Source organism: Tamandua tetradactyla, chromosome 13 (genome assembly GCF_023851605.1).
Source record: "Tamandua tetradactyla isolate mTamTet1 chromosome 13, mTamTet1.pri, whole genome shotgun sequence".
Taxonomy (NCBI): domain Eukaryota; kingdom Metazoa; phylum Chordata; class Mammalia; order Pilosa; family Myrmecophagidae; genus Tamandua; species Tamandua tetradactyla.
The window spans coordinates 58115428-58142855 of NC_135339.1; the positions used below are offsets into that span (position 1 = coordinate 58115428).

The following is a 27428-nucleotide window of genomic DNA, read 5'->3' on the forward strand; positions in this document are numbered from 1 at the left end:
ATGCAAACTGCGCTTGATAACACAGCTCAACATGACTACCGAGTAACATAATGAATGACCCAGGTGAGGGATTGTATCAAAGATGAACAAATCCTGAACACAAAACTTAATTACATTTAATTATTCACTTTAAAAGTAAGTACCGGGCGGGCCATGTTGGCTCTCGCCTATCATGCCATAGACCTGGATTTGATTCCCAGTGTCTTCCCTGAAAAAAAATTAAGTACCATCTGCCCTTGAAAAAATAGTAAGTACCAGTAACTAAAAAGCGTGGACAAAATCGAATACGCACTGCATAATAAAGAAATATTTCCAGATTAGCAAAGTAATGCAACATTCCATATGTCCCTTATATTTATTCTGTCGCCTGTATTTCCAGCAACGTTGAACAAAAGAACAGTGGCAGTGGCTTACTGGACACAGGAGGAAAAATCTCTTGTATGTCTGTAACATTTACTCACAGAGCTTAAACATGGTGCCACAATCTTATTTTCTATGTAGAAGGCAAAATACAGTCCTCACTTTTACCGTATTCCAAGTAGTTTTCTGTTTGAACAAAACAATTTCCTCCAAACAAAACTAATTAAAGGGCAGCTGAGTAGGTTAATTGACATTTAGCCTGACTTGCATCTTCTGTAGTTTTTAATATTTAATAAATAAAGGAATTAGAGCATTGAGGCTGGACAGTTCGCACATGTGCTTTACTTCAGGTAAGCCGTCCTTTTATTTGTTCATTCAACTAAGTACATTCCCTTTTACTCTTAAGAAATTGTTCTACCCACAATAGGCTATGGATAAGGCCACATCAAAAGAAGTTATAAATTTACAATTTACAAAGCAGCCGGTTGCTTGAATGCTTTTGGTACCAAAAATACCTTTTGGTATTTTACATACAGCCCAAAAGACAAATATTAAACACAGACATTCAAATCAGTAGCACTCTGCTCACTGGTTATCTGTTGAGTGTTTCAAGTTATCCTTTGGGGTACGTCCTTTCCAAGTCACACCTTGGACACAGGTAACTGAATCAAGTTAACCAAAATTTTGGTGTCTTATATTATAGCCTAGAAGGAATGGTTGTTTGAATTTTTCCCTTGAAAATGTTACGAAGAAGCTGACTTCAAAGTTTATTTTTTTCCCTTTTGTTTAAGAGGCCCTTATTTAACCAGTTCTGAATTTAAAATATTCTTAAATCTAAAAGGCCACATTATAAACGTCTGTTTTCTTTTTTGGCTAGATAACACACCAAGTTTACTAAAAGTAGGCACATTGTAAAAATTTTGTTATTAAGCACCGAAAAGCAGGTTGTAAAATCATCTCTCTAGAAATTGGTGATCTGAGCACCAACATTATAAATATCTAATAGAAAACAGTATAAAAATTAGTATCTTTACTCCTTTCTTATAAAACAGAATAGAATGGTTTAAAAAAACTCAGATTTTATAAACTTTATTGCTGAAATATTTGTTTGAGTACCGGTGACTTAGTTTATCAAATTTTCTTCCATTTCCTTAAAGTAATTCTGAAATTACAAAAGATACTGAACAGGGTCCCAATTAAAAGGGAAAGTTAACATGCTGTCATCAGAACTAGCTGCTCACTTCCCCCTAAACCCCCAATTTATTTGGAGAGGAAACCTTCAATTCTCTTGTGTTATTTCCATTCCTGAATAAAGATTTTTTTATAAATCCCATAGGTAATTCCCTGGCTGACTTTTCAGGCAGAGGTTGACATGGTCACAGTGGTCTCTGGGTTTCTCTGCTTGAGGCAGTTCTGTTCAGTTTGCCGACCTTAGCCTGCCAGCCAGGCATCTTTTTTGTAGTCACGTGATGCTCGGCATGCTTCATCAAGCGCTGCTCATGATGTGCCGAACCCACACCAGATGTTCAAACTTCTCCCCTGTGTGAACTTTGCAGTGTTGAGAAAGTTCATCTGAAGGAGCAAAATTTTTATCACAGCATCCCGGCTGCAGCTGACTGGCTTCTCTGGTATGAGTGTGAAGATGAGCCTTGAGGCAGGAACTTTTGAAGTAGGTTTTCCGGCAGCCTGGAAAGTTGCAAACATAGTTCCTTCTTTAGGAGATTTCTACCTGAGGGGTACAGTTTTGACTGGAGGCAGTGAAAACTGGAGCAGGGGCGAGGAGTAATAACTTGGTGTTCCCAATAGCCATGACACTAGACCTAGATGAGCAGGTGGCAGGCTGTGGGAGAACCAATATCACAGTACCCTGATGCACACACGGACCCATGAATGCAAGCTGGGGCCACTGAAGCTGCCTGGGATAAGATAGTTTTGACCGTCTGTTCTAGTAGTTGGCTAGCTGCCAGAATGCAATATACCAGAAACAGAATGGCTTTTAAAGGGGGGAATTTAATAAGTTACAAATTTACAGTTCTAAGGCTAAGAAAATGTCCCAATTAAAACAAGTCTATAGAAATGTCCAATTAAGGCATCCAGGGAAAGATACCTTGGTTCAGAAAGGCCGATGAAGTTCAGGGTTTCTCTCTCAGCTGGAAGGGCACATGTGAACATGGCGGCACCTACTGGCTTTCTCATGGCTCTACCAAAAAGGGGACTCTCTCCAAAATGTTTCCTCTTTTAAAAGATTCCACTAAGCAACTCCACCTTCAATGGGTGGAGACACACCTCCATGGAAATCATCTAATCGAAAGTTACCACCCACAGTTGGGTGGGTCACCAACCATCTCAAAGGAAACAATCAAAATGCTCCCACCCAGAAATATTAAATGAGAATTAAAGGACATGGCTTTTCTGACATCCACCACAGATTCGAAACAGCACACCATCCCTGCAGGCACTTGAAGAGGGACTCCAAAAAGGCTAATATCATACCACTCTGTTCAGTCACAGGGTTCACCTGGCAAAGGACAGGGGGACCAAGGACGGGGACAGAAATCAGAGAGGTAGCTTTTCTTGTCAAGTCGTTTTCATAATTCTTTGATGAGCAGGCCTGAGCTGCAGTGGGTCACCCTGCCTGCTGGCCTTTATCATTGTGAATCAGGCCACCAGAACTGTGTAAGCTAGGTTGTCAGGATACTGAGTTAGTGCTGAGTAAACTGCCTTGACGAAGCAGTAAAAAACAATTTTACTTGTTTTGTTTAATGAAATAGGAAGTATGCTTGAAGCATTGTGCAGATGTTTGAGTTATGAGCTAAACTGGCTACATTTTTAATGAAACACCGTTTATTTTATTTGAAAGAATATTGACAGTCGTGTTTTTTCAAACTTAGGTGTTTATCAGGCATTTTCTCGAGAATGAATGAAGTGAGCCTGTCATTTTGAAGAAAGAAAACTGACACTATTTGTTGTTATTGATAGCATTCAAGGTTTCAGAAATGAATTAGAATTTTGAAAAACTTGTATCTGCCGCTGTGAGTTTATCACTTGGAAATATTTTTCTGATGAGAGTAGTGGTGATATTAACATGCAATTTTATGTCAGCAGTTGGAAGAACTACATAACTGAGTGAATAACATTTTCTAAATGACTAATACATGATGTTAAAAATTAAGCATTGGTGATTCTTTTCAAGTGCAAGATAGACCAAGGGATTTTGTTTTATTTAGCAAAATTTTTATTTTTTAAATTAACGTATAGAAAAATTGACCTTTATCGTGTGCAGTTCGATAGATTTTTAGCACATCTAAAGATTCATGTACCTACTACCAAAGTCAAGATGCAGAACAGTTCTGTCACCACCATCCCTAAATTTCCTCACTCTATCTTTTTGTAATCTCCCCTCTACCAAAAAAAAACTCAGTTCTTCATCACTACAGTTTTGTCTTTTTGAGAATGTGATGTAAATGGAAACATAATATGTAACTATTTTAGTCAGCCTTTGAGAGGCATCCAGGTTGCATCTTTTAATATAGTTTATTCCCTTTTTCTCAGTTGAAGTAAAATTCACATACCATAGAATTCACCGTTTTAACCATTCTAAAATGTAAAATCCAGAGGCTTTTGGTATATTCATAGTATTTTACAACCGTTACCACTGCATAATTCCACTGCATTTTTATCACATCAGATAAAAACTCCATGCTCCATTAAGCAGTCACTTGTGACTTCCCTCTTCTCCTAACGTAATAATCAACTTACCTGGATTTGCCTGTTCTGGACTTTTCACATAAATGAAATCATACAATTTAACATTTCTCCTTTTAACCACATTCAGATATATATTTCAGTGCTGTTATTTACATTCACAAGTTTGATAACCATTGCAGCTATTCATTACCAAAACATTTCCACCTTTCCATATAGGAACTCTGGACTTTTAAGCCTTAACTCAATATTCCTTCTCCCCACTCCATCCCCTGATAACCTATATTCTAGATTCTGAATCTGGGTTTGTTCATTCTAATTATTTCATAACAGTGAGATCATACAATATTTGTCTTTTTGTGTCTGACTTACCTCACATATCTTCTGGTATCATCCATGCTGTCGTATCAGAAGTTTATTCCTTTTCATGGCTGAATATTTCACTAAGTATGTATACCACATTTCATTGGTTCATGGACACTTGGGTTGCTTCCATCTTTTGGCAATTGTGAGTAATACGGCTATGAACATCGGTGTGCAAATATCGTTTGAAGTTCCTGCTTTCAATATATATATATAGTTGTGGGATTGCCAAGTCGTATGATAATTCTAAACATAATATCTGAGGAATGGTGAGACTGTCTTCACAGTGGCTACACCATTTTACATTGCCACCAGCAATGAGCCAGTGTTTCTATTTCTCCTCAACCTCTCCAACACTTGAAATTTTTTCTTTCTTTCTTTTTTTTTAATAGTAGCCATTCTAGTGGGTGTGAGATGGTATCTCATTGTGGTTTTGATTTGCATTTACATCATGGCAAGTAATGTTGAGCATCTTTTTGTGTGCTTTATGGGCATTTGTTTATTTTCTTTGAAGAGATATCTGTTCAAATCTTTTGCCCATTTTTAAATTGGGATTTTTGTTTTGTTGTTGTTAAGTTGCAGAAGTTCTTTATATATTCTGAATAAAAACCTTTATCAGATGTGTGGTTTCCAAAAATTTTTCTCCCATTGTACAGATTGTTGTTTTACTTTGATGCCAAAGTCCTTTGAGATGCAAAAGTTTTTAATTCTGGTGATGTCCCATTTATCTATTTTTGTTGTTGCTTGTGCTTTGATTGTAAAGTCTAAAAAACCATTGCCTAGCATAGGGTCGTGAAGATGCTTCTCTGTTTTCTTATGGGACTTGGATAATTCTGGCTCTTATATTTATGTCTTTGAATCGTTTTGAGTAAATTTTTGTATAAGGTACAAAAATTTGAGTTAGGGGTCCTCTTTTCTTTTGCAAATGGGAGATCCAGTTTTCCCAGCATCATTTGTTGAAGAGATTATTCTTTCCCAGTTGAGTGACCTTTGCCCCCTTGTCAAAAGCCTGTTGGCCATAAATGTGAGGGTTGATTTCTGAGCTCTCAGTTTGAGAGATTGGTCTGTATGTATGCCTCTGTGCCTGCCGATAAGTTTTAATATCAGTAAGTATGAGCCCTCAGACTTAGTTCTTCTTTTACAAGATGACCTTGGCTATTTGGAGCCCCTGTGAAATCTCTGGGCTCTGTTTTTCTTATCCTGCCCAGCAGGTGGCGCTCGTGGCGCTCATCTGTCTGCGGGTCCCACCAGTAAAAGATGCTGTGGCTCCTTTAACTTTGGAAAACTCTCGCTGTAGGGGGGGGTCACCAGCCGAAGCGGCTTGGGGGAGTGCCAATCCGAATCTCCCAGCCAGCCCCGGGATCCGCACGTGGGGAGGATCACCGGCCTCCACGGCTTGAGGGAGCACCTATCCAAATTTCCCAGCCGGCCCGGGGCGCCAAACGTGGCGGGGGGGGGGCGCCAGCCGCCGCGGCTTGGGGGAGTGCCTATCCACCGTTCCCAGCCAGACCGGGAAGCCACGTGTTTGGAAGGGAACCCGGTCGCCGTTCTCCGCGGCTTGGGGATCTCCGATCCAATTCTCCCAGCTGGTCTGGGGAGCCGCGTGTGGGGCGGGGGGGGCGCCAGCCGCCGCGGCTTGAGGGGACCGCCTGTCCAATTCTCCCAGCCGGCCCGGGAAGGAGGGAGGGAGGGACTCCGGCCACCTGCCGCCCTGGTCAGGGGAAGCCCGTGCCCCTCGGCGATCTCACCGGAGCGGGTTCTCCCAGCCAGTCAGCCATTCCAGAATGGGGTACGCTGTCTTCTTGGTCTCTGTCGTGGCTCCGGGAGCTGTTCTGTATCGTTTCTGCTTTCCTAGTAGCTGTTCTGGAGGAGGAACTAAGACCCGCGTGTCTTACTAAGCCGCCATCTTCTCCAGAAGTCTATTTGGAGCCCCTTACCACTTCCATATAAATTGATGATTGGCTTTTATGTTTCTGCAAATAAGGTTGTTGGAAATTTGACTGAAATTGGGTTGAATCTCTAAATCACTCTGGGTAGAATTGGCATCTTAACAATATTTAGTCTTCCAATCCATGAACATGGGATGTCTTTACATGTATTTAGGTTTTTGATTTCTTTCAGCAATGTTTTGTGGTTTTCTGTGTGCAAATCCTTTACATCCTTGGTCAGATTTATTCCTAGATTTTTCATTCCTTTAGTTACTGTCACAAGTGGAATTTTTGTCTTAGCACTTTTTCTGATTGTTCACTTGCTTGTGTTCAATCTTATACCCTGACACTTTCCTGAATTCATTAGCTGTAGTAGATTTGCTGTGGGTTTTTCAGGGTTTTCTGCATATAGGATCATGTCATCTGTAAACAGGGAGATTTTTAAATCTTGTTTTTCAATTTGGATGCCTTTTATGTCTTTTTTATTGTTGAACTGTTCTGGCAAGAACTTCCAGAAAAATGCTGAATAATAATGGTGACAATAGGTATACTTGTCTTGATCCTGATGTTAGAGGGGAAGCTTTCAATCTTTCATCATTAAATAGAATGTTAGCTGTGGGTTATTCATATATGCCCTTTATCATGTTGAGGAAATTTACTTCTAGTCTTAGTTTTCTAAGAGTTTGTATTAAGATGTGGTGCTGGATTTTGTCAGGTGCCTTTTCTGCATCAACTGAGATGATCATGTGGTTTTCGCCCTTAATTCTGTTAATGTGTGGTACAGTACATTAGTTGATTTTCTTGTATTGAGCCGTACTTGCAAACCAGGAAGAAATCCCATTTGATCATGCTGAATATTGTGCTGGGGATTGGGTTTGCTAGTATTTTGTTGAGGATTTTTGCACCTATATTCATAAGAGATACTAAATTGTAATTTTGGAGGGATTTTTTATTGTGAAATATATATCCAATAAAGCAATAAATTTCAAGGTACATTGTAACAAGTAGTTACAGAACAAATTTTAGAGTTTAATATTTCAGGTTTTTCCTTCTAGCTACTCCCAAGTTATTGAAGACTAAAAGAAATAAAAATATAATGACTCAGCAGTAATACTCATTTGTTAAATCCTGTCTTCTCTGTTTTAAGTCCTCCTTCTCCTTTGTTCCTTCTCTCAATCTTATGCCCATTCTAGCTTTTTCATGTTGAAAAGGGCTGTTGATAATATGATATAGGAAGACTGGGCAAGTTGATGTTCTTGGAGGGGCTGGCCCCTCTGGGTTTCAGGACTTTTCTGGCCTAGGAACCCATCTGGAGGTTGTAGGTTTCTGGAAAGTAATCTTAGTGTGTGGAACTTTTGTAGAGTCTCAGATAGAGCCCTAGGTGTTCTTTAGGGGTAACGGGAATGGTTTTGGTTAGGTTTTGGCAAACCATGGTAATTAGCAGATGCTGAACTGTAATTGTATTTTCTTGTCATATCTTTGTCTGACTTTGGCAGGAGGGTGATGTTCGCCTCCTAGAATGAATTAGGGAGTATAACGTCTTCTTATTGTTTTGTAAGTATTTGTGCCAATTTTGGTGTTAATTTTCTTGGGGTATTTGTTAAAATTCCACTGTGAAGCCGTCTGGTCCTTGGACTTTCTCTTTTGGGAGGTATTTGATGACTGATTCAATCTCTTCAGTAGTAATTGGCTTGTTGAGATCTTCTGTTTCTTCTTGAGTAAGTGTAGGTAGTTTCTGTTTCTAAGACTTTGTACATTTCACCTAGGTTATCTAATTTATTGGTGTACAGTTGTTCATAGTATTCTCTTATAGTCTTATTTCAGCATGGGTTGGTAGTAATGCCTCCCTTTATAATTTCTGATTTTAATTATTTGTGTCCTTTCTCTTTTTCTTTTTGTCAATTCAGTGAAAGGGTTGTTAATTTTTGTGATCTTTTCAAAGAACCAACTTTTGGTTTTGTTGATTATCTCTATTGTTTCGTGTTGTTGTTGTTGTTGTTCTCTATTTGATTGATCTCTACTCTTTTTAATTTCTTTCCTTCTGCTGTCTTTGGGTTTAGTTTGCTCTTCTTTATCTAGTTCTTTCAATTTTGACATTAGATCTCTTATTTGAAATCTTTATTCTTTTTTAATGTAAGCATTTTGAGCTTAAATTTACCTCTTGGCCCTGCTTTTGCTGCATCCCATAATGCGTTTTGGTATGTTGTGTTTTTGTTTCATTTGCCTCAAGATAGTTCCTAATTTTCCTTGTGATTTCATGTTTAACTCATTGGTTTAAGATTATGTTGTTTACATTGCCATATTGAAGGTGAATATCATTGTAAGGGGATGTGTAATGCCATGTATCCCACCAATTAACTCTACCATTATAAATAAGTTCTCGCATAAACTCCTTCAAAGGTTTGATCTTGTACAAAGAGTCAGTAATAGAGGGGTATGACAGAAAATTAATACTGCATGCTATGTCCTATAGTTAGCAGGAAGACAGCAACAGTACCACAGCAATACCAGGGGTAAGTAATTGGTGGGGAGGGACAAGAGATTAGAGAAGGTTTTGATTTCTTATTCGGTGAGGCTGTTTATCATTCTTTGTCTCTTTGGACCAGTGAAAATTGTCTAAAATTAAATTAAATTTATTTAGACCTGTTTTGTGACCGTAAGGTATGGTCTGTCCTGGATAATGATCAGTGATCAATGTGAACTTGAGAAGAAAGTGTATTCTGATGTTGTTGGGTGAAATATTGTATGTATGTTAGGTCTAGTTGGTTTAGAGTATTATTCAAGTCTTGTATTTCCTTCTTGATCTTCCATCTAGATTGTCCATCCATTACTGAAAGTGGTGTATTAAAAGTCTCCTATTCTCCTATTCTTATGTAGAACTGTCAATTTCTCTCTTCAAATTTGTCAGTATTTGCCTCATGCATTTTGGGCTCTGCTGCTAGGTGTATATGTATTTATAGTTGTTATGGCTTCTTGTTGAAGTGACGCCTTTAGCCATATGTAATGACTGCCTTTGTTCCTTGTAACTTTTTTTTTTCCCATTTGGGCAGGCACTGGGAACTGAACCTGGATCTCCAGCATGGCAGGTGAAAGTCCTGCCACTGAACCACTGTCACACCTCCCCCTTGTAACTGTTTTTAAAGTCCATTTTTTCTCCTATTAGTATAGCTACCCCAGCTCCCTCTTGTTTACTACTTCCATGGTATGTTTTTTCCTTTCAACCTACTTTTGTCACTTATTTTAAGGTCAGTTTCTTGGAGACAGCATATAGTTGGGTCATACTTTTTTAGCCACTTGTGAGTTTCTGCCTTTTGACTGTAGAGTTTAATCCATTTTCACTCAAAGTCACTACTAATAATGTAGGACTTTCTTCTGCTGTTTTGCTATTTATTTATTTGTATACTATATTGAGTGCCTTCTCATTTTTATCTGGTTATGTTTTTCATGTATTTTTCTTGTGGTTACCATGGGGTTAAAATTTACCATCCTAAATATATAACGGTCAAATTGGGTGGTACCAACCTGACGTAAATAGCATACACATTTTGCACTTGTTACCAATTGTATACATGTGCGTTGTATGTCAGAACCATAGATTTATTATAAATGCTTTTATGCAACTGCGTTTTAGCACTTGTGGTGTTGCATACCAACAAATACAATAGTAGGGGCATTTATGATTACCCAAATAGTTACCTTTATCGGTAGTCTTTATTTCTTTGTTTCACTCTGAACCATTGACTGGTGTCCTTTCCTTTTAGGAGAACTCCCTTTAGCATTGCTTTTAGGGAAGGTCTAGTGGTGATGAACTTCCTTAGCTTTTGTTTCTATGAGAATGTCTTAATTTCTCCTTCATTTTTGAAAGAAAGTCTTACCAGATAAAATTCTTGGTTATCTATTGTTTTCTTTCAGCAGTTTAAGTGTTTCAACCCACTGCCTTCTTATTTCGATCGTTTCTGATAAATTGGCTTTCTGTTTAAGTGGGCCTCCCTTGTATATAGCACATTGTTTTTCTCTTGCAGCTTTCAGAATTCTCTCCTTGTTCTTTGCATTCAACAGTTTGATCAGTATATGATATGGTATATTTTTTGTAATGTTTATCCTGTTTAGTGTTTTCTGAGCTTCTTGGGCATGCGTATTCATGTCTTTTCCTAAGTTTGGGAAGGTCTTTGTCATTATTTCTTTGACTGTTCCTTCTGCCCCTTTGTCTCTTTATTCTCCTTCTGGGATTCCCATAATGCATGTATTGGTGGGCTTGATGGTGTCCCAGAGGTCTCAGGCTGTTTTTGCTTTTTATACTTCTTTTTTCTTTCTGCTCCTCTGCCTATCTCATGTCAGTTGTCTTGTTTTCATGTTCACTGGGTTTTTCTTCTGCCAGTTGTGATCTGCTGTTGAAATCCTCCTGGGAATTTTTCATTTCAGTTATTGTGTTTTTCACCTCTGGTAGTTCCGTTTGGGACCCCCCCCCCCCTTCTTAAATGCAGTTTTATTGAGATAAAGTCACACATCATACAATCCTGTTTGGTTCTTTTTAAGAATTTCTTTGTCTTTACTTAGGCTCTCATACTGTTTATTTATTATTTTCCTGATATCCTTTAGTTGTTTCACTGGACTGTCCTTCATCCATCTCCTACAGTATTTTTAAGATCATTTTTTTAAAGGCCTTGTTCAGTGTGTCCACATTCTGATCCTCTCCATAATGTTTTCTACATTTTTATCTTCTCCCTTTGGATGGGCCATCATTTTGTTTCTCTGTCTTGTACTCTTGTTGTACACTGTACATTTTAATATTTTAAAAGCTTATCTCTGGGAATTTTCCCTGGGAGTTCTGTTTCTTGATTTTGTAACCAGCAGATGATAAGACAGATTTTCTTGAGTGGCAGCTCCCATATCAGGAAGGTCTGCCCAAGGCAAATGCAAAAGAAGTTCCTTCTTGTTTTTTTCCTAAGCCTGTGTCTTATTTTAGGCTTCTGCTTTTTAATTGTTTCAGGGTTCCTTTATGTATAGAAGTTTGAATGCTACCTGTGTTTCTCTGGAGACAAACTAAGCCTTCTTACGTATTTAAAGCAGACAAGCCTTTGCCCCAGGCTATCTGCTTTAGCAGTTTCTGTCAGGGCTTTTCTGGTCTCAGAATGTTTTTGCCCGAGGGCAAATTCTGGGAGCCTGGCATGCCAGAGAAGTGTTTCCCAAGTCAGTCTTTCAAGCCTTTACAAGGCCATGGACCCAGGAAGGGCGCATAGACTGATTCCAAATTACCCTGGAAGGGGGAGGGATATCCAGAAGGATGTTAGGTCTTTTCCAGGCTCCTCAAAGCTGCACTTTCTTGATCAGCACAGCAAATGTAGCCTTGAGTAATCATTGGGTCTTTAAGATTCATTAGTTTTCTTTGTCTGGGGCTGGTTGGAGCAATGGCCCCCCTCAGAGCTGGCCTCCATTGATCTGAGGTCACTAATCACAAAGCCTTGATCTGTGATCAGCTATGCCCACCCCTGATCTTGGGGAAGAGAATTTTTATGTCTCTTCTCTCTCCAGTGAGTTCTTCAGGTGCCATACCCCACAGCAGCCTGCTCAGAATGTGGGGGCTGAACACTGTCATACCTGACAGCAGCCTGCTCAGAACGTGGGGACTGAACACTGTGCAAAGAGTGCAGTTTAGTAGTCTTTACTGCAGTTTACCAGCATCTTCCTCCTGCTTTTCTCTGGGTGCTGTACACTGTTCTGCTGGACTCTGGAGTTTTGACATAGTTGTTTCAGACAACTTTTGCCAATTTAATTGTTTTTCTGGTGGAAGAACTGAATCCTAGAGCTTTCTACTCTGCCATTTCCCCATAATCCTCCCTCACTCAACTTTGTTTATATGAAAATGACTTAAGCTCCTTCTCATTTTGAAAGAGTTTTGCTGGAAATAGAATTTTTGGTTGACAGCTTTCTGCTTTCACTATTTTAAATATGTCACCCCATTGCCTTTTGCCTCCATGGTTTCCTATGAGAAATCAGAATTTCATCTTATTGAGTCCTTCACATACGTGAAACGTTTCTTGGCGACTTTCAGAATTCTGTCTTTGGCTTTCAACAGTTTGATTATAATATATGGGTATATAACATTTGGATGTATCCTCTTTGGAATTTGTTGAGCATCTTGAATATTCATGTCTTTCATTAAATTTGGGAAGTTTTCATCCATTGTGCCTTTGTATATATTCTATCTGTCCTTTCTCTCTTCTTCTGGGGCTCACACAATGTATATATTTGTATGCTTTATGGTATCCCACACTTTTCTCAGACTCCAGTCATTTTTAGTTGTTCTTTTTTTCTTTCTGTTTCTGGACTGAATATTCCAGTTATCTTTATGTTTGCTGATTGTTTCTTTTGCCAGCTCCAATCTGCTTTTGAACCTCTCTAGGAAATTTTTTATTTCTGTTGCTTTGAGCTTTGGCTATATTTGGTCTTTACTCATAATTTGTATCTGTTGGTTGATATATTTTGTGTTCATCTCTTGTTTTCCTTATTTCTTTTAGTTCTTTATCCACTTTTAGTCCTTTATTCATGCTTTCCTTTAGCTCTTTGAGCATACTTAGAATCATTTTTATAAAGTCTCTTATCTCCTGTCTCTGATCCACATTGATGGTTTCTAATACTTTACTCTTCTTCTTTGCATGGGCCATGGCTTCCTATTTCTTTGTACTTTTGTCTTTTTGTGGTTGTTGTTATTGAAATCTGGACATTCTGATACTATAATGTTTTATTTTTGAAATTTAGACCCTGAAGCCTCTGTTCCTCAAATTTGATTTCCTCTAGTGTTATCACAGGTTTCTTTGAATGCTAGGAAGTAACAAAAAATAATTTTTTTTTTAAAAAAAGGATAAGGACAAAAACACCTTTTTCAGTCACTACAGATTGTTCTCCATCAGAGCTTAGTCATACAGTGAATTTAAGGAATAGCTTGAGGCAAAAAGCAGTGTTCTTCCCAGTTCTTTCTGTATATTCATTTTGTCCTGGGCATATGTTTATGGCCCTAGAATTTCCCTCAGTTACATGGATCTGAATGTCCCCTCATTCCTAGGAAGCAGTATTTCCTCACAGTACTGGGTACTGCCTTACATGTCCCACAGTCAGCAAGGAAATCTTTGCCCCAGGTTGTTGCAGTTTGACTGTTTTTGTACAGTATTCTTCTGTATAGTATTTTGTACAGTATTTTTTGAACTGTCTTTTTGCAAGGCAAGTTTTGGGATCACAAGCCTGTCAAGGATATGTTGGTTCAGTTCTTCAGTCTGCCACTAGGCAGCCTGGCCCAGGCATGTATATTCCCAGTGTGTGCATGAAGGTTAACTCTGCTCTCTCTGTAACAGACCAGGAACCCACAATCGAAGCATAGGCTGGTTCCTTGTGGAGCTGTTGAGGAGATACAGTAGGGACAGCCAAGGTGCCCAGAGATCTTACAGTTTTTAAATTGCTGTTTAAAAAATTCAGTATTACCATATTAGTGAAATGCTTTAGCTGTTTTCTGGAGCTTTGCATAAATGTTTTTGCCATTTCTTGCTGGTTGTTCAAAGGTTCTCTAGTGGCCTAGAGCTTTGAATTTTCTCATTTCATTATCTTGACTGGGACTATTGTCATTCTTTTTGATTATATACATTCTTGTGGATAGAAAGTGTTTTCTCATTATGGTTTTGATCTGCATTTCCATAAATAATAAATGTTGAACATCTTTTCTATTCATATGCATGTTGGCCATTTTGTAACTTCTTGGGAGAAATGTTGTTGAAACATTTGTCTATTTTTAAATTGAGTTATCTTTTTTTGTTGTGTTGTAAGAATTCTTAATATTTTCTAGATATTAAATCCTTATCTGTGTGTGATTTGCAGATATTTTCTTCCATCCTTTAGGTTGTTTTCACTTTCTTCATAATGTCCTTTGTTTTAAATTTCCATGACATCCAGTTTTATCTATTTTTTCTTTTGGTGTCATATCTAAGAAACCATGCTAAATCCATGGTCACAGATATTTACTCCTATGTTTTCTTCTAAGAATTTTATGGTTTTTAACTCTCATATTTAGGTTTGTAATCCATTTTGAGTTAATTTTTATATGTGTTATTTGGTAGGCATCCACCTTCATTCTTTTGCATATGGTTGTCCAGTTGTTTCAGTACTATTTGTTGAAATACAGTTTTTTCCCTCTTGAAAGATTTTGGTACCTTTGTCAAAAAATCATTTGGTCATATATGTGTAGATATATTTTTGGATTCTCAATTCTATTCTTTTTATCTATATGTCTGTCTTTATGCCAGAACTACATTATTTTGATTTCTCTGTTTTTGTAGTAAGTTTTGAAATGAAAAGTTGAGTCCTCCAACTTTCAGTTTTTGTCAGTTTTCCTTTGTCCATTCATAGGTTCTCAGGATTACACATGAATTTGTTGATTGGGTTTTCCTTTTCAGCAAAAAGGCTACTGGAATTTTGATACGATTTGTATTGAATATATATGTATCACTTTGGGTGTTATTGATATCATAACAATGTTAAGTTTTACAATTCATGGAATGTCTTTTCATTCATTTAGGTCTTACTTGATTTCTTTCAGCAGTGTTTTATAGTTTTCAGTGTACAGTCCTACACCTCCTTGGTTAAATTTATCATAGGTAGTTTATTATTTTGGATACTATTATAAGTGGAATTTGGTTTGTTTGTTTTTTTTTAAGTATTTTTATTGATAAATCTTAACATACAAACGTTCTTAACATACAAGTATTCCATTCATGGGATATAATCAGTGGCTCACAGTATCATCACATAGTTGTATATTCATCACTATTATCATTTTTTTTTTAACATTTGCATCTCTCCAGAAAAAGAAAAAATTAAAAGCTCAAACGCACTATACCCCTTACCAATCCCTTTGTAATTTGGTTTTAAGTTTACCTTCAGATTGTTCATTACTTAGTGTAAAGAAACATATGGATTTCTGCATGTTGTTCTTGAATCCTGAAATATTGCTGAGTTTGTTTATCGTTTCTGGTGGTTTGTTGGTGGATATTTTGGGATTTTCTATATATAGCATGGTGTAATTTGCAAATAGAGATAGTTGAACTTACTCTTTTTCAATAATGAAAATGCCTTTTTTCTTAACAATTTCTCTGTCTAAAATTTGCAGTAGAATGTTAAATAGCAGCACTGAAATTGGACAATCTTTGTGGTTTTCCGGATCTTAGAGGGATAGTTTTCATTCTATGACTGTTGAGTGTGATCTTAGCTGTAGGTTTTTCATAAATGCCATTTGTCATATTCTCTTACTTCCCTTTTATTTCTAATATTGTGGGTTTTTTTAAAAGTCATGAAAGAATGTTAAATTTTATTATTAGCTTTTTCTGCATTTCTTGAGATAATTGTGTCTTTTTTTGCTTCATTTTATTAATGTGTTGTATTACATTGGTTTTCTTATGTGAACCACCCTTACATTCCTGGAGGTAAATCTCACTTGATTATAGAGTATAATCCTTTTAATATGCTGTTGGATTTGGTTTTCCAGTATTTTGTTAATGAATTTTGCACCTACATGAATATTTGTTTGCAGTTTTCTGTTCTTGTAGCATTTTAAACTTTGGTATTACAGTCATTTTAGCTTCATAGAATGAGTTGGAAAGTGTTCCCTCTTTCTTTTTTGGAAAAGTGTGAAGATGGTGTTAATTCTTCAGTAGTTTTCTCTACTGAAACTACCTAGTCTTAAACCTTTTTTGTTTGGAGAGGTTTTTCTTAGTGATTCAGTCTCTTTCCTTGTTGCAGATCTGTTCAAATTTTCTTAAGTCAGTTTTCATAATTTGTGTGTCTTTAGAAATTTTTCTATTTCATCTAAAAATATTTGATCTAACTTGTTGGAACATGTTTTAGGTTGATAGGCTGCTGAAAGCAGATACCGTGAAATAGGTTGGCTTAACAATGGAAATTTATTAGCTTGCAGTTTTGAGCTTGAGAAAAAATGTCTAAATCAAGGCATCATAAAGACCATGCTTTCTTCCCTAGGACTGGCTGCCAGCAATCCTTGGTTCCTCTGCCTCATGGCAAGGCACATGGTGGCGTCTCCTGGTCTCTCCCTTCTCTCCCAGATTTCCTTGCTTTCAACTTCTTGCTTCCTTGACTTTCTCTTTCTTTATCTGAACTTCATTTCTTATAAAAGACTAGTAAGAGAGTAAGAACCACCCTTGGCCATGACTTAACTGAAGTAACCTCATCAAAAGGTCTTATTCAAAATAGATTTACACCCACAGAAAGGGATTAACTTTAGGAACATGATTTTCTGGGATGCATACAGTTCCAAACCAGTATAGCTTACAGTTGTGTTCCCAGTATTCTTTTATATTTGTAAGGTCTATAGTAATGTCACCAATTTATGATTTTGGTTATTTGTGTCTTCTGGGTATCATGTTTCCCCCACCCTCCACACCACCCTTTACAGGCAGTCAACTTTTTTGTTGACTTGATTGTTTTTCTGACCTCTATTTTGTTTATCTCTGCCTGAATCTTTATTGTTTCCATCCTTCTGCTAGCTTCAGGTTTAGTTTGGTCTTCTTTTTCTAGTCCCTTAAAATAGTTAGGCTATTGATTTAAAATCTTTAGCCTTTGAAAATGTAGTTGTTAAAAATGTAGTTGTTACCACTATGAATTTTCCTTTTAGCATCATTCTCTCTGCTAAGAAAACAATTCTAAGAGGTTTCAGAGTGTGTTGAAACACTTCTAAATGCTGGTTAAGAGTGTGTTTTAAAATTTCATATGCTTGTGGATTTTGCTCTTTTTTTTTTTCCTTCTGTTGTTGATTTTTAGCTGCATCCCAGTGTGATTAGAGAAGATGCTTTGTATGATTTCATTCTTCTCAAAATTTTTGAGTCTTATTTTGTGATCTGACATATAGTCTGAACTGGAGAATGTTCTGTATGCAGTTGGAAAAACATGTATTCTGCTGGTTGGGTCAAGTATTCTATATATGTGTTAGGTCTAGTTGATTTATAGTTTACACTCAGATGCATACATGTACACACTGTCCATAATTAAAGGTGGACTAGTGAGGTCTCCAGTTATTATTTGTAGAGCTGTCTTATTTTTCCCTTAAATTCTTCATATATTTTGGGACACTGGTGAGTATATTTATAATTGTTATAGCTTCCTAATTAATTGACCCTTTTATCAGTTTATAAAGTCCTCCTTTGTTTCTTGTAACAGTTTTGACTTAAGTCTATTTATCTTATATTAATATAATTGTCAACCCAGCTGTCTTTTGGTTACTGTTTACATCCTATTTCTTTTTCCTTTTATAGAGATGTTTTAGGTTTATAGAAAAATCATGCATAAATTACAGAGTTCCAGTATACCATCCTATTGTTAATACCTTGCGTTATTGTGGTACATTTGCTACCACTCATAAAAGAACATTTTTATAATTGTACCGTTAATTGTAGTCCATTGTTTGCAATGTACTGTGTTGTACAATTGGCTTTTTTAAATTTTTATTCTAGTAACATATATCTATTTCCATTTTTAATCTGTTTGCATCTTTGAATCTAAAGAAAGTCTCTTGTAGAGAGGATATAATTGGATAATTTTTAATCCAAATTCTGCTATTTGATTTGAGTGCTTAGTCCATTCACATTTAAAGTAACTATTGGTAAGCAGAGATTTGTTTCTGCCTGGTTACTGTTTGTTTTTCTATGTCTCATTCTTCTTATTCCTCAGTTCCTCCATTACTGCCTTCTTTTATGTTTGACTTTTTTGTAGTGGACTGTTTTGATTCCTTTCTCAAAGGTATCATTTATTTTTTTAAGAATTAACATTAATTATTTAATAGTTATTTATTAATTATTTAATACTCTCTTTTCACAATCGGCATTTTTTTTTCTTTTTTGTGAAAAATAACCTATATACAAAAAAGCAACAAATCTCAAAGAACATTGCAACAATTAGTTGTAAAACAGATTTCAGGGTTTGGTATGGGTTACAGTTCCACAGTTCTAGGTTTTTACTTCTAGCTTTTCTCAAACACTGGAGACTAAACGAAATATCAATGTAATGATTCAGCAATCACACTGGTTTGTTAAACCCTATATTCTCTGTATAACTCCACCATCACCTTTGATCTTTCTCCCACTCTTTAGGGGCATCTGGGCCATGCCCATTCTAACTTTTTCATGTTTGAAGGGATTATTGATAATATAGGATAGGGGAATGGAACCAGTTGATGTTCTGGAGAAGGTGGCCCTTCTGCATTTCAGGACCAGTCTGGTCCAGGAGCCTATCTAAAGGTTGCAGGTTTCTGGAAAGTTACCCTGGTTCATGGAACCTTTGTAGAATCTTATAAAATGCCTTAGATGTTTTTTAGGAATGGTTTGGGTTTGGGTTTGACATGTTATATTAGGTAGCAGTGTCTAACTGAAGCTTATATAAGAGTGACTTCCAGAGTAGCCTCTCGATTCTATTTGAATTCCCCCAGACACCGACACCCCATTTGTTATACTTCCTTTCCTCCCGTTGGTCAGCATGGCATTGTTGATCCCACGGTGCCTGGGCCAGACCCATCTCTGGGAGTCATCTCCCATGCCGCCAGGAAGACTTTCACCACTGGATGCTATGCCCCACACAGTGGGGAGGTCTGTGACCCCACTTGCAGAGTTGAACTGAGAGAGAGAGGCCACATCCGAGCAAAAAGAGGCCCTCTGGAAGCAACTCCCAGGCATGCCCACAGGTAGGCTAAGCTTCTCTACCACATACGTAAGCCTCACAAGAGCAAGATCAAGGACCTGGCCCATCGACCTAGATGGCACCAATGTTTGACATAGGATCACGGGTTTCCCTCTTGGCAAAGTTGAACAGTTCCATTTTTTTTCTCCCATCCCCCAAGGGTCCCTGCCAACATTTTTTGATTATCTGCTTAATATACTCTGGGATGTATCCTGGCATTACACCAAGCTATACAGAATCAAATTCCCCATTCTTATTCTGGGCTCTCTGTGTCTGGATTGTTTAAGTGATCTGTCTAGACAGGTTGAGTCACATCAGTGCCACAGAAAATTTAGGTTCTGGACCAAATAAATTTTCTTCCTTTAGTCTCAAAGCATAGATGAGGTTCTAAAATACAGACATTGTCTTCCTTACTGCTGTATTCTGAATTACCCCAGTCCCAACCCAATCAGCCTCATTCCCATCTCTAAATACAAGGTTATACGTATATAAAACAGCCTTTCAAAATCTGAAAATAACGATTACCGCTCAGGACTAAACGTGACTGCTGTAAGAGCTTACAATCTAGGCCCCTGTTTTCTTATAAGTATTTTCTTAATGAGACCATACAATGTTTGTTCTTTTGTTTCTGATTTATTTTGCCTTGCCAAATGTCCACAGGTTCATTCACAATGTTGCATGCCTCACAACTTCTTCCTTTATGTAGCAGCACAATATTTGATCATATATATGTATAAATCATCATTCGCCAATCTAATTCTCAGTCAGTGCATCCTTTAGCCATCAAAGGTATCGTTTTTGATGCCTTTTTTGTAGTGTTTGATTTTTAAAAAAAAAAATTTTTTTTTTTACATGGGTAGGCACCAGGAAACAAACCCGGGTCTCCGGCATGGCAGGTGAGAACTCTGCCACTGAGTCACCATTGCCCGCCCTGATTTTTTTTATATATATACTATTTTATTCCTTTCTTAAAAGTGTATTTAAAAGCATTTTTTTAAGTGGTTATCCTGAGGATTGCATCCTAATTTTATAACCATCTAGTTTGAATTGCTACCGAATTAGCTTTAATAGCGTACAAACATTCTTCTCATATATGGTTTGCCACCCCGATTTGTTTGTTGCTGTCACAAATAACATCTTGATTCCCTGAATGTCAATTACTGTATATTTATAATTGTTTTATGCATTTCTTTCTTAAGTCACTTAGGAAATACAAAGAGGAGTTATAAACAAAAATATAATAATACTGGTGTTCATATTTACTTATGTAGTTAACTTTAACTTTATTCTTTATTTTTTCTTATGGGTTTAAGTTACTATTTAGTGTCCTTTTATTTCAGTCTCAAGGACTCCATAAATCTAGTATTTCTTGTAGAGCATGTCTGCCAGCAATGAGTTCCTTCAGCTTTTGTTTATCTGGGAATGTCTTAATTTCTCCGTTATTTTGTGTTTTTTTTTTTAATTAAAGCAGAGGATAACTGATTTATTTTATTGTTGATAATTGGTAGGTTATTATCTTGAAGACAGTCTCATAGAAACACATTGACTTTACAGACTTTTTAAGCGGACAAAAGATACATCACTACATCACTAAAGTACCCTGTGATAGACCACAGTGCATAGTAAAGTAATAATTCTAAAGGAAAAAATGAGATCTCCTTGTGATAGAAGACTTTCAAAAACAATTACAAAAAAAGCTTTCCTATAAAATTAACAAGAAACAGATGGTAGAAGCAAGCTTCCACTTTATTTTATTAAAAAACAAAAATCACCAATTCACGTAAGTAATTTGACATATAAAAGGAGTAGAAAGAGTCAAATGTTAATTTCCAAACACCTGACATATTATAATGTGTGTATGCAGTCTATTATGTAGCTTAACTTTTAGACTAACTCAATTTTAAACACTCAGGTTTTCTGAGGAAGCTGTTGCAAACACAGTCTGTGAAAAATAGTCATTAATATTCCTCTTTTGGGGGGGAGAGGGCAGGGGGTGCATGGTCCGGAAATTGAACCTGGGTCTCCTGCACGAAAGGTGAGCATTCTACCACTGAACCACCCATGCACCCTGTTCCTCTTTTTTATTTTTTTGTTTATGTTTTTATTTTTGCATGGGCAGGCACTGGTAATTGAACCCAGGGCTCCAGCATGGCAGGTGAGAACTCTGCCTGCTGAGCCACCATGACCCACCCTGTTCCTTTTTTTTTTAATGACTTAAAGATGTAGCTCACTTAATGCTACTGTCTCAAAACTTTTTATTATCAACAACTGCTTTTCAAGATCTTGCTTTGAGTCCATTTTTATTTTTAAAACAAACAACGTTCTTTGATTATAGTCAATGTAGAAAAAATGTGAAGATACAGAGAAATAAAAAGAAAATAAAAATCATCTGGTATGCCTCTCCCAAATTCAATAACAAAAGATTATAGATATTTCTTTCTAGTCTGTTTGTATGGTTACATAAAATTTTAAAACAAACTTGGTACTGTAAAATGTTGACAAATCCTTTTTCCACTTCATATTACAAACCAGCCATTTCTTTAGGACATTAACTATTCTGTGAAAATAAAATCTTCACCTGGCTGCTCCAAGGTCATAATGTACCCTGATTGTTTTTAATTTCTGCTATTATAACACTATATTGGACATCCTTTGTGTATAATTCTTCGTAGGCATCTCTGATAGCCTTTTAAAGATAAATTCTTAGGAGTAACCAGTTCAGAGAGGATAAATATTTTTGTAAGCCTCTTGATTCATTTTACCAAACTTTCCTACAGAGAGACTGTACCAGTTTACAGTCACACCAATAAATAGCTGAAGAGTCCTGTTTCTTCTCCATATTCTTTGGCAGTATGGGAAACTGGATGTTATTCCTCCACATTTTATTGATGCAAATGTGTGTGTGTGTGTGTGTGTGTGTGTGTGTGTGTGTGTGTGTACAGGAGGGATGGAGAATGATTTAGCTCCTTATCTGTTTTCTAAATTGTAAAATTTTCTCACCTGTGTACTGGTCATTTGTTTTTCTTCTGTTTTTTTTTTCCAAGCAACTCAAATCCTGTGCAGTTTCATATATTTCTTATCACATGTTCTTAAGCCGGTAAGAGCAAGAATCTAAATGGATTTTCCGTGTTCTTTCGAGTTAAGCAGAAATTCCTGCAGTGACTAGACTTACAAAGTCTTTTGTACTGGGGAGCCATGCTATTTTAATATCCTTGTAATAAAACAGAACTCTGGGCCATATTCTTCAGGGTATAGAGTGTTTCTGACCATTCCATGGACCCTATCTGAGGTCTGATAGTGAAGAGTAAATTTTTGATTTTATCTGTGTTATCTTTCAGACTGTGTCTACTAGAAACAGTCTTAGGCTGTGAGAATGTCTAAATCAAGACATCATCAAGGTGATGCTTTCTTCTTGAAGACTAGCTGTTGGTAATCCTTGGCTCCTCAGCCACATGGCTAGGCACATACATGATGGCATCTGCTAGTCTCTCCCTTCTGTTCCAGGTTTCACTGCTTTCAGGTTCTTGCTTCTGTGGCTTTCTCTCTCTCCCCACTTATTATTATTATCATTTTTACATGGGCAGGCAGTGGGAATTGAACCTGGGTCTCCAGCATGGCAGGCGAGAATTCTGCCACTGAGCCACCATCACACCACCCTCTCCCCTTATTTTTGAAGGTATAGTTTTGCTGGATGTAGAAATTTTGGTTGACTTTTTTATTTTTCTTCGTTCAGTAGTTTAAAAAATATCATCTCCCTGCCTTCTGTCCTCTGACTACTGATGAGAAGTTGGCTTTTAATCTTGTTGGAGGTATCTCACAAATCTCTTCTCTCTTACTGCTTTCAAGACTTTGTCTTTTGACAATTTGATTATAATCTCTTTGAGTTTATTGTATTTTTAGTTATTGAGTGTCTTTTCATGCAGATTCACATCTTTCATCAAATTTGGAAAGTTTTGGACCATTATTTCTCCAAATATTCTTTCTTCCTTGTTCTCACTTCCCCTGCTACTTCTGGGACTCCCCTAATGCATACATTGTCTCGCTTGATAGTGCTCTATAGTTCTCTTAGGCTCTGTTTACATTTTTTCTTTTTGCATGGGCAGGCACCAGAAATTGAGCCCAGGTCTCCGGCATGGCAGGCGAGAAGTCTGCCTGCCGAACCACCATGACCCACCCTGTTTACTTTATATATTATTTTTTCTTTTTACTCCTCAAACTGAAAAATTTTAGCCCTGTCTTCAAGTTTGGTGATTCTTCTGCCTGCACAAATCTGCTGTTGAACTCCTCTAATGAATTTTTAATTTGGTTTCTGTAATTTTCAACTCATATTCTTTTTTTCTTTCTACTCCTCAAACTGGATAATTTCAGTTGCCCTGTCTTCAAGTTTAGTGATTCTTCTGCCTGCACAAATCTGATGTTGAACTCCTCTAGTGAATTTTTCAATTGGTTTCTGTAATTTTCAACTCCAGAATTTCCATTTGGTTCCTTTTATAAATTCTGTTTCTTTATTGATAGTCTCTTTTTAATGAGATATAATTCTCATGGTTTCCATTACTTCTTTGTACATGATTTCCTTTAGTTCTTTGAGTATGTTTCAGACAGTTTCGTCTTTTTGTCTAATAAATCCAATATCGGGCTTCCTCAGGGAAAGTTCTTATTAACTTCTTTTTCCTGTGTATAAGCCATACTTTCTTACATCCTTCCATGCCTTATAATTTTTTTTGTTGAAAGTGGCATTTTTTATATTTACAACTCTGGAAATCACATTCTACCCGTTCCCTAGGATCTGTAGTTACTGCTTGATGTAATTTTTTGTTTATTTAATGGCTTTTCTAACTAATTTTGTAAAGTATGTGTTCTTTGTCATGTGTGGTCACTGAAGTCTGTGTACTGTTAGCTTAATGGTCAGCTAGTTTATTCAACAGTGATTTTCTTAAATGTCTGGAACTGAAAAAAAAATACATAACAAAAATAACACCCAGTCATTACAGATGAACTCTTTTTGTATGTTGACCATGCCACCAGCCAGCAGTTAACAATTCTGCCTTACTCTAAATTTGTGCAAAGTCTGAAAGGCAGCCAGATAGAGCTTAGGGTCTTGTCAAGTCTTCTGAGCGTGTGACCAGTCCTGGGCATCCATGAGGCTTTCTGGATTCAGAGGATTGTGTGTTGGTTTTTCAAAGCTTTTATTCCCAAGTATCTCATTCCCAAGCCTTTCCTATGAAGCATTTTGGTGTGTCTTTTGTTTGCCCCAACTGTTATCTCATGCTCAGGTAGCAGAGGCTAATGTATTTGTGTTAAAATGTTTTTGACAGAGATCCTCTGAATTCCTCTCTCAGCCTGGAAGAGTTCTGAGTTGAAATAAAGACACGCCCTTTCAGCTAATCATGGAACCATAAGACAGGTGAAAGCAACCACAGTTCTTTGAGAATAAGATCCATATTGCTTCTTCTAGTTCTTGGAAACTGTACTGGGTTCCTACTACCATATATAGAAGCTACTGTTTTCAAGGCCATTGCTGAACTGGGGAGAAGAGGAAGGGACTGGGATGAGTTAAAACACCACAGAGCTCTTTTACCAAATTCAACTATTATTTTTCCTTGATTAAGATTTTGTCTGGTTGTTGTAAACTTTTGATTAGTTTCCAGAGTTCTTATAAATATCTGATAGTTTTTGCCAGGTTTATTTGCTATTTTTCTTGGAGTAGCGGGGGAGCTTTGGGAGTTCCCTACTTTGCCGTTTTCTCTGACCCCTACCAATAGTTCATTCTGTTTAATTGCTGGATAGTATCCCATTGTGTTAGCATACTACAGTTAGTTATCCCTTAACCTGTAGAAGGACTCTGGGGTTGTTTCAGGCCTATCTATTTTAATACAGCAGATTATAAAAAGTTCGTTGGTATGGTTTCAGGATTCCACATTGCAGCTAACTGTGATGAAACTATCCTTAAGTTTTTGTGTATCAAAGACAATCCACAGTTACCTGAAAAGGCTATACAGATATTCCTCTGTTTTCCAAAAATATGTCTGAGGTACAGAAAATTGGTTACTTTCTTAGAGCAATGATTATAATTTGGGTCTTTCAAAATTCTAATCCCTATAATGTGGAACTAAACAAATCAGGAAGCCAGTATTAAGTATAGTCTATGTCCAGAACTGGGCTAGTACTTTTATATAGGCTATCTCATCTAATATTCATATGTGAAATGAGTAGTTTTTTCCTGTATACCTGATTTTAGCATTTAATTTATTGTGAGGCTGTTTATTTGCATTAACATTTCTTATTGTGAAATATAACATTTATGCAAAAAATAAATTTCAAAGTAAAGTTTAACAAGTAGGTATAGAGCAAATTTCAAAGTATAAGAACTGTAACCCATACAGTTCCATAAAAAGCTAAAGGGAAATGCTATATAAAACACTAGAAACTAAAAGGAAATACCTATATAAAAATTCAGTAGTCATATCATTTTTATAAATCCTATCTTCTCTGTTACAACTCTTCCTTCTCATTTGATCATTCTCACAATCTTCAGGGGTATTTGGACAATGACCATTTTAAATTCTGTTTTTTTTCTTTTTTAAATATTGAGAAATCGTCACACATATACAGTCCATACATGATATACAGTCAGTAGCTTACAATATTATCACCATGATCAGTTTTAGAACATTTGCATCATTCCAGAAAAAGAAATAAAAAAAGAAACAGAAACTTACACATCCCATCCCCCTTAACTCTCCCTCCTATTGACTACTAGTATTTCGGTTTACCCAATTTTTTACCCTTTATCGCCCCCCATTTTTAATTTATTTTTTATCCTAATTTTTTTTACTCATCTCTCCTTACCTTGGGTAAAAGGAACATCAGACTCAAGGTTTTTCACAATTGTATGGTTACATTGTAAAAGCTGTGTGATTATACAGTTGTCTTCAAGAATCAAGGCTACTGGAACACAGCTCAACAATTCCAGGTACTTCCCTTCAGCCATTTCAATACAGTGTAAACTAAAAAAGGATATCTATATTATTTATAAGAAGAACCTCCAGGATAACTTTTTGGCTTTGTTTGAAATCTCTCAGTCACTGAAACTTTATTTTGTCTCATTTCTCTCCTCTCCCTTTTGGTCAAGGAGGCTTTCTCAATCCCATGATGCAGGTCCTGGCTCATTCTGAGGTCCTGTCCCATGTTGCCAGGCAAATTTACACCCCTGGGAGTCATGTCCCACATGGGAAGAGGACACTAGTTCACCTGAGAGTTGGCTTAAAGAGGGGGGCCACATTTGAGCAACAAAAGAGATTCTCTGGGGGTGACTCTTAGGCATAATTATAAGTAAGCTTAGCTTTCCTTTGCGGGAATAAGTTTCTTGGGGCAAACTCCCAGATGAAGGGCTCGACCTGTTGAATTGGTTGTCCCCACTTGAGCAACTGTTTTGAACAAGGTGGTATTTTAGGCATTGTCAGTTATATCTCATTTATTTCTGACAATAGCTTTAAGAACTAGGTTATTTCATTCCTATTTTATAAACGTCCAAATTGACTAATGAAGAAGTAAATTGCCCAGTGTCTCGTGGTGATAAAGATATGGCAGTGGATTTTTACCTTCCTCCTTTCTTTCCTTCCTTAAACCCTATAATACAGTACTGCTGCTATGCTTTTAGCACTATTCTAAACACTTTGCAGTGATTTATCATCTTAACTCTGTGGTCAAAACAATTTTATAGCCAAGAAAGCTGAAGCAAGAAAACGACAGATGACTTGTCCAAGGAAGAGTTAGAGATACGAGCCCAGGCAATCTGGTTCTGGAATCCAGGTTCATAACCACTGTCTCTATTATTTTTCCTATTATAAGATTGAGTGTAAATACAGTTGGAAACATAAAAATATGTGTATTCATGTTAAAAATGCAGGAGAGACAAAGTGAAGGATGCTGGGAGTCAGTTGGAAGGAAAGAGTACAGTTGGAAGGGACTTTTGGGTCTTGAGGACCGAGCAGGATAACAATAATTGAGATTTGAGAGAAGGATGTTTTAGGCAGAAGGAACAGGGTGAGGAAAGGGATTAAGACAAAGAAAAATGCGGTACATATGAGAAACAGAATAGTTTTAGAGTTGAATATGTTTGAATGGAAGTCAGGGAAAAGGTGTTGAAAAGGTTCACTTTTGAAAGTATTTAAATACCATACTCAGTAGTTTGAATTTTATTCTGCAGACAGTACATAATCATTGAAAGTTTTTGAGGAAGTAGAACTATTAAAATTTTACTTTGTGTATAACTATATATATAAATCTGAAGGCTAACTGAAACTTTGGTGTTATTTAAAAATTTGTAAAACCGTTATCAGACAT

At 36.9% G+C, this 27428-nt stretch overlaps 1 protein-coding gene and 1 pseudogene across 19 annotated transcripts in view; one reads left to right on the top strand and one right to left on the bottom strand.

Moving 5' to 3' along the window:
• Positions 1-27428, top strand: part of LCOR (ligand dependent nuclear receptor corepressor) — a 220089-nt gene that overhangs the window by 65786 nt on the left and 126875 nt on the right. The gene's annotated exons all lie outside the window — the stretch shown is intronic.
• On the bottom strand, positions 1737-4463 carry LOC143654555 (Krueppel-like factor 11 pseudogene; annotated as a pseudogene).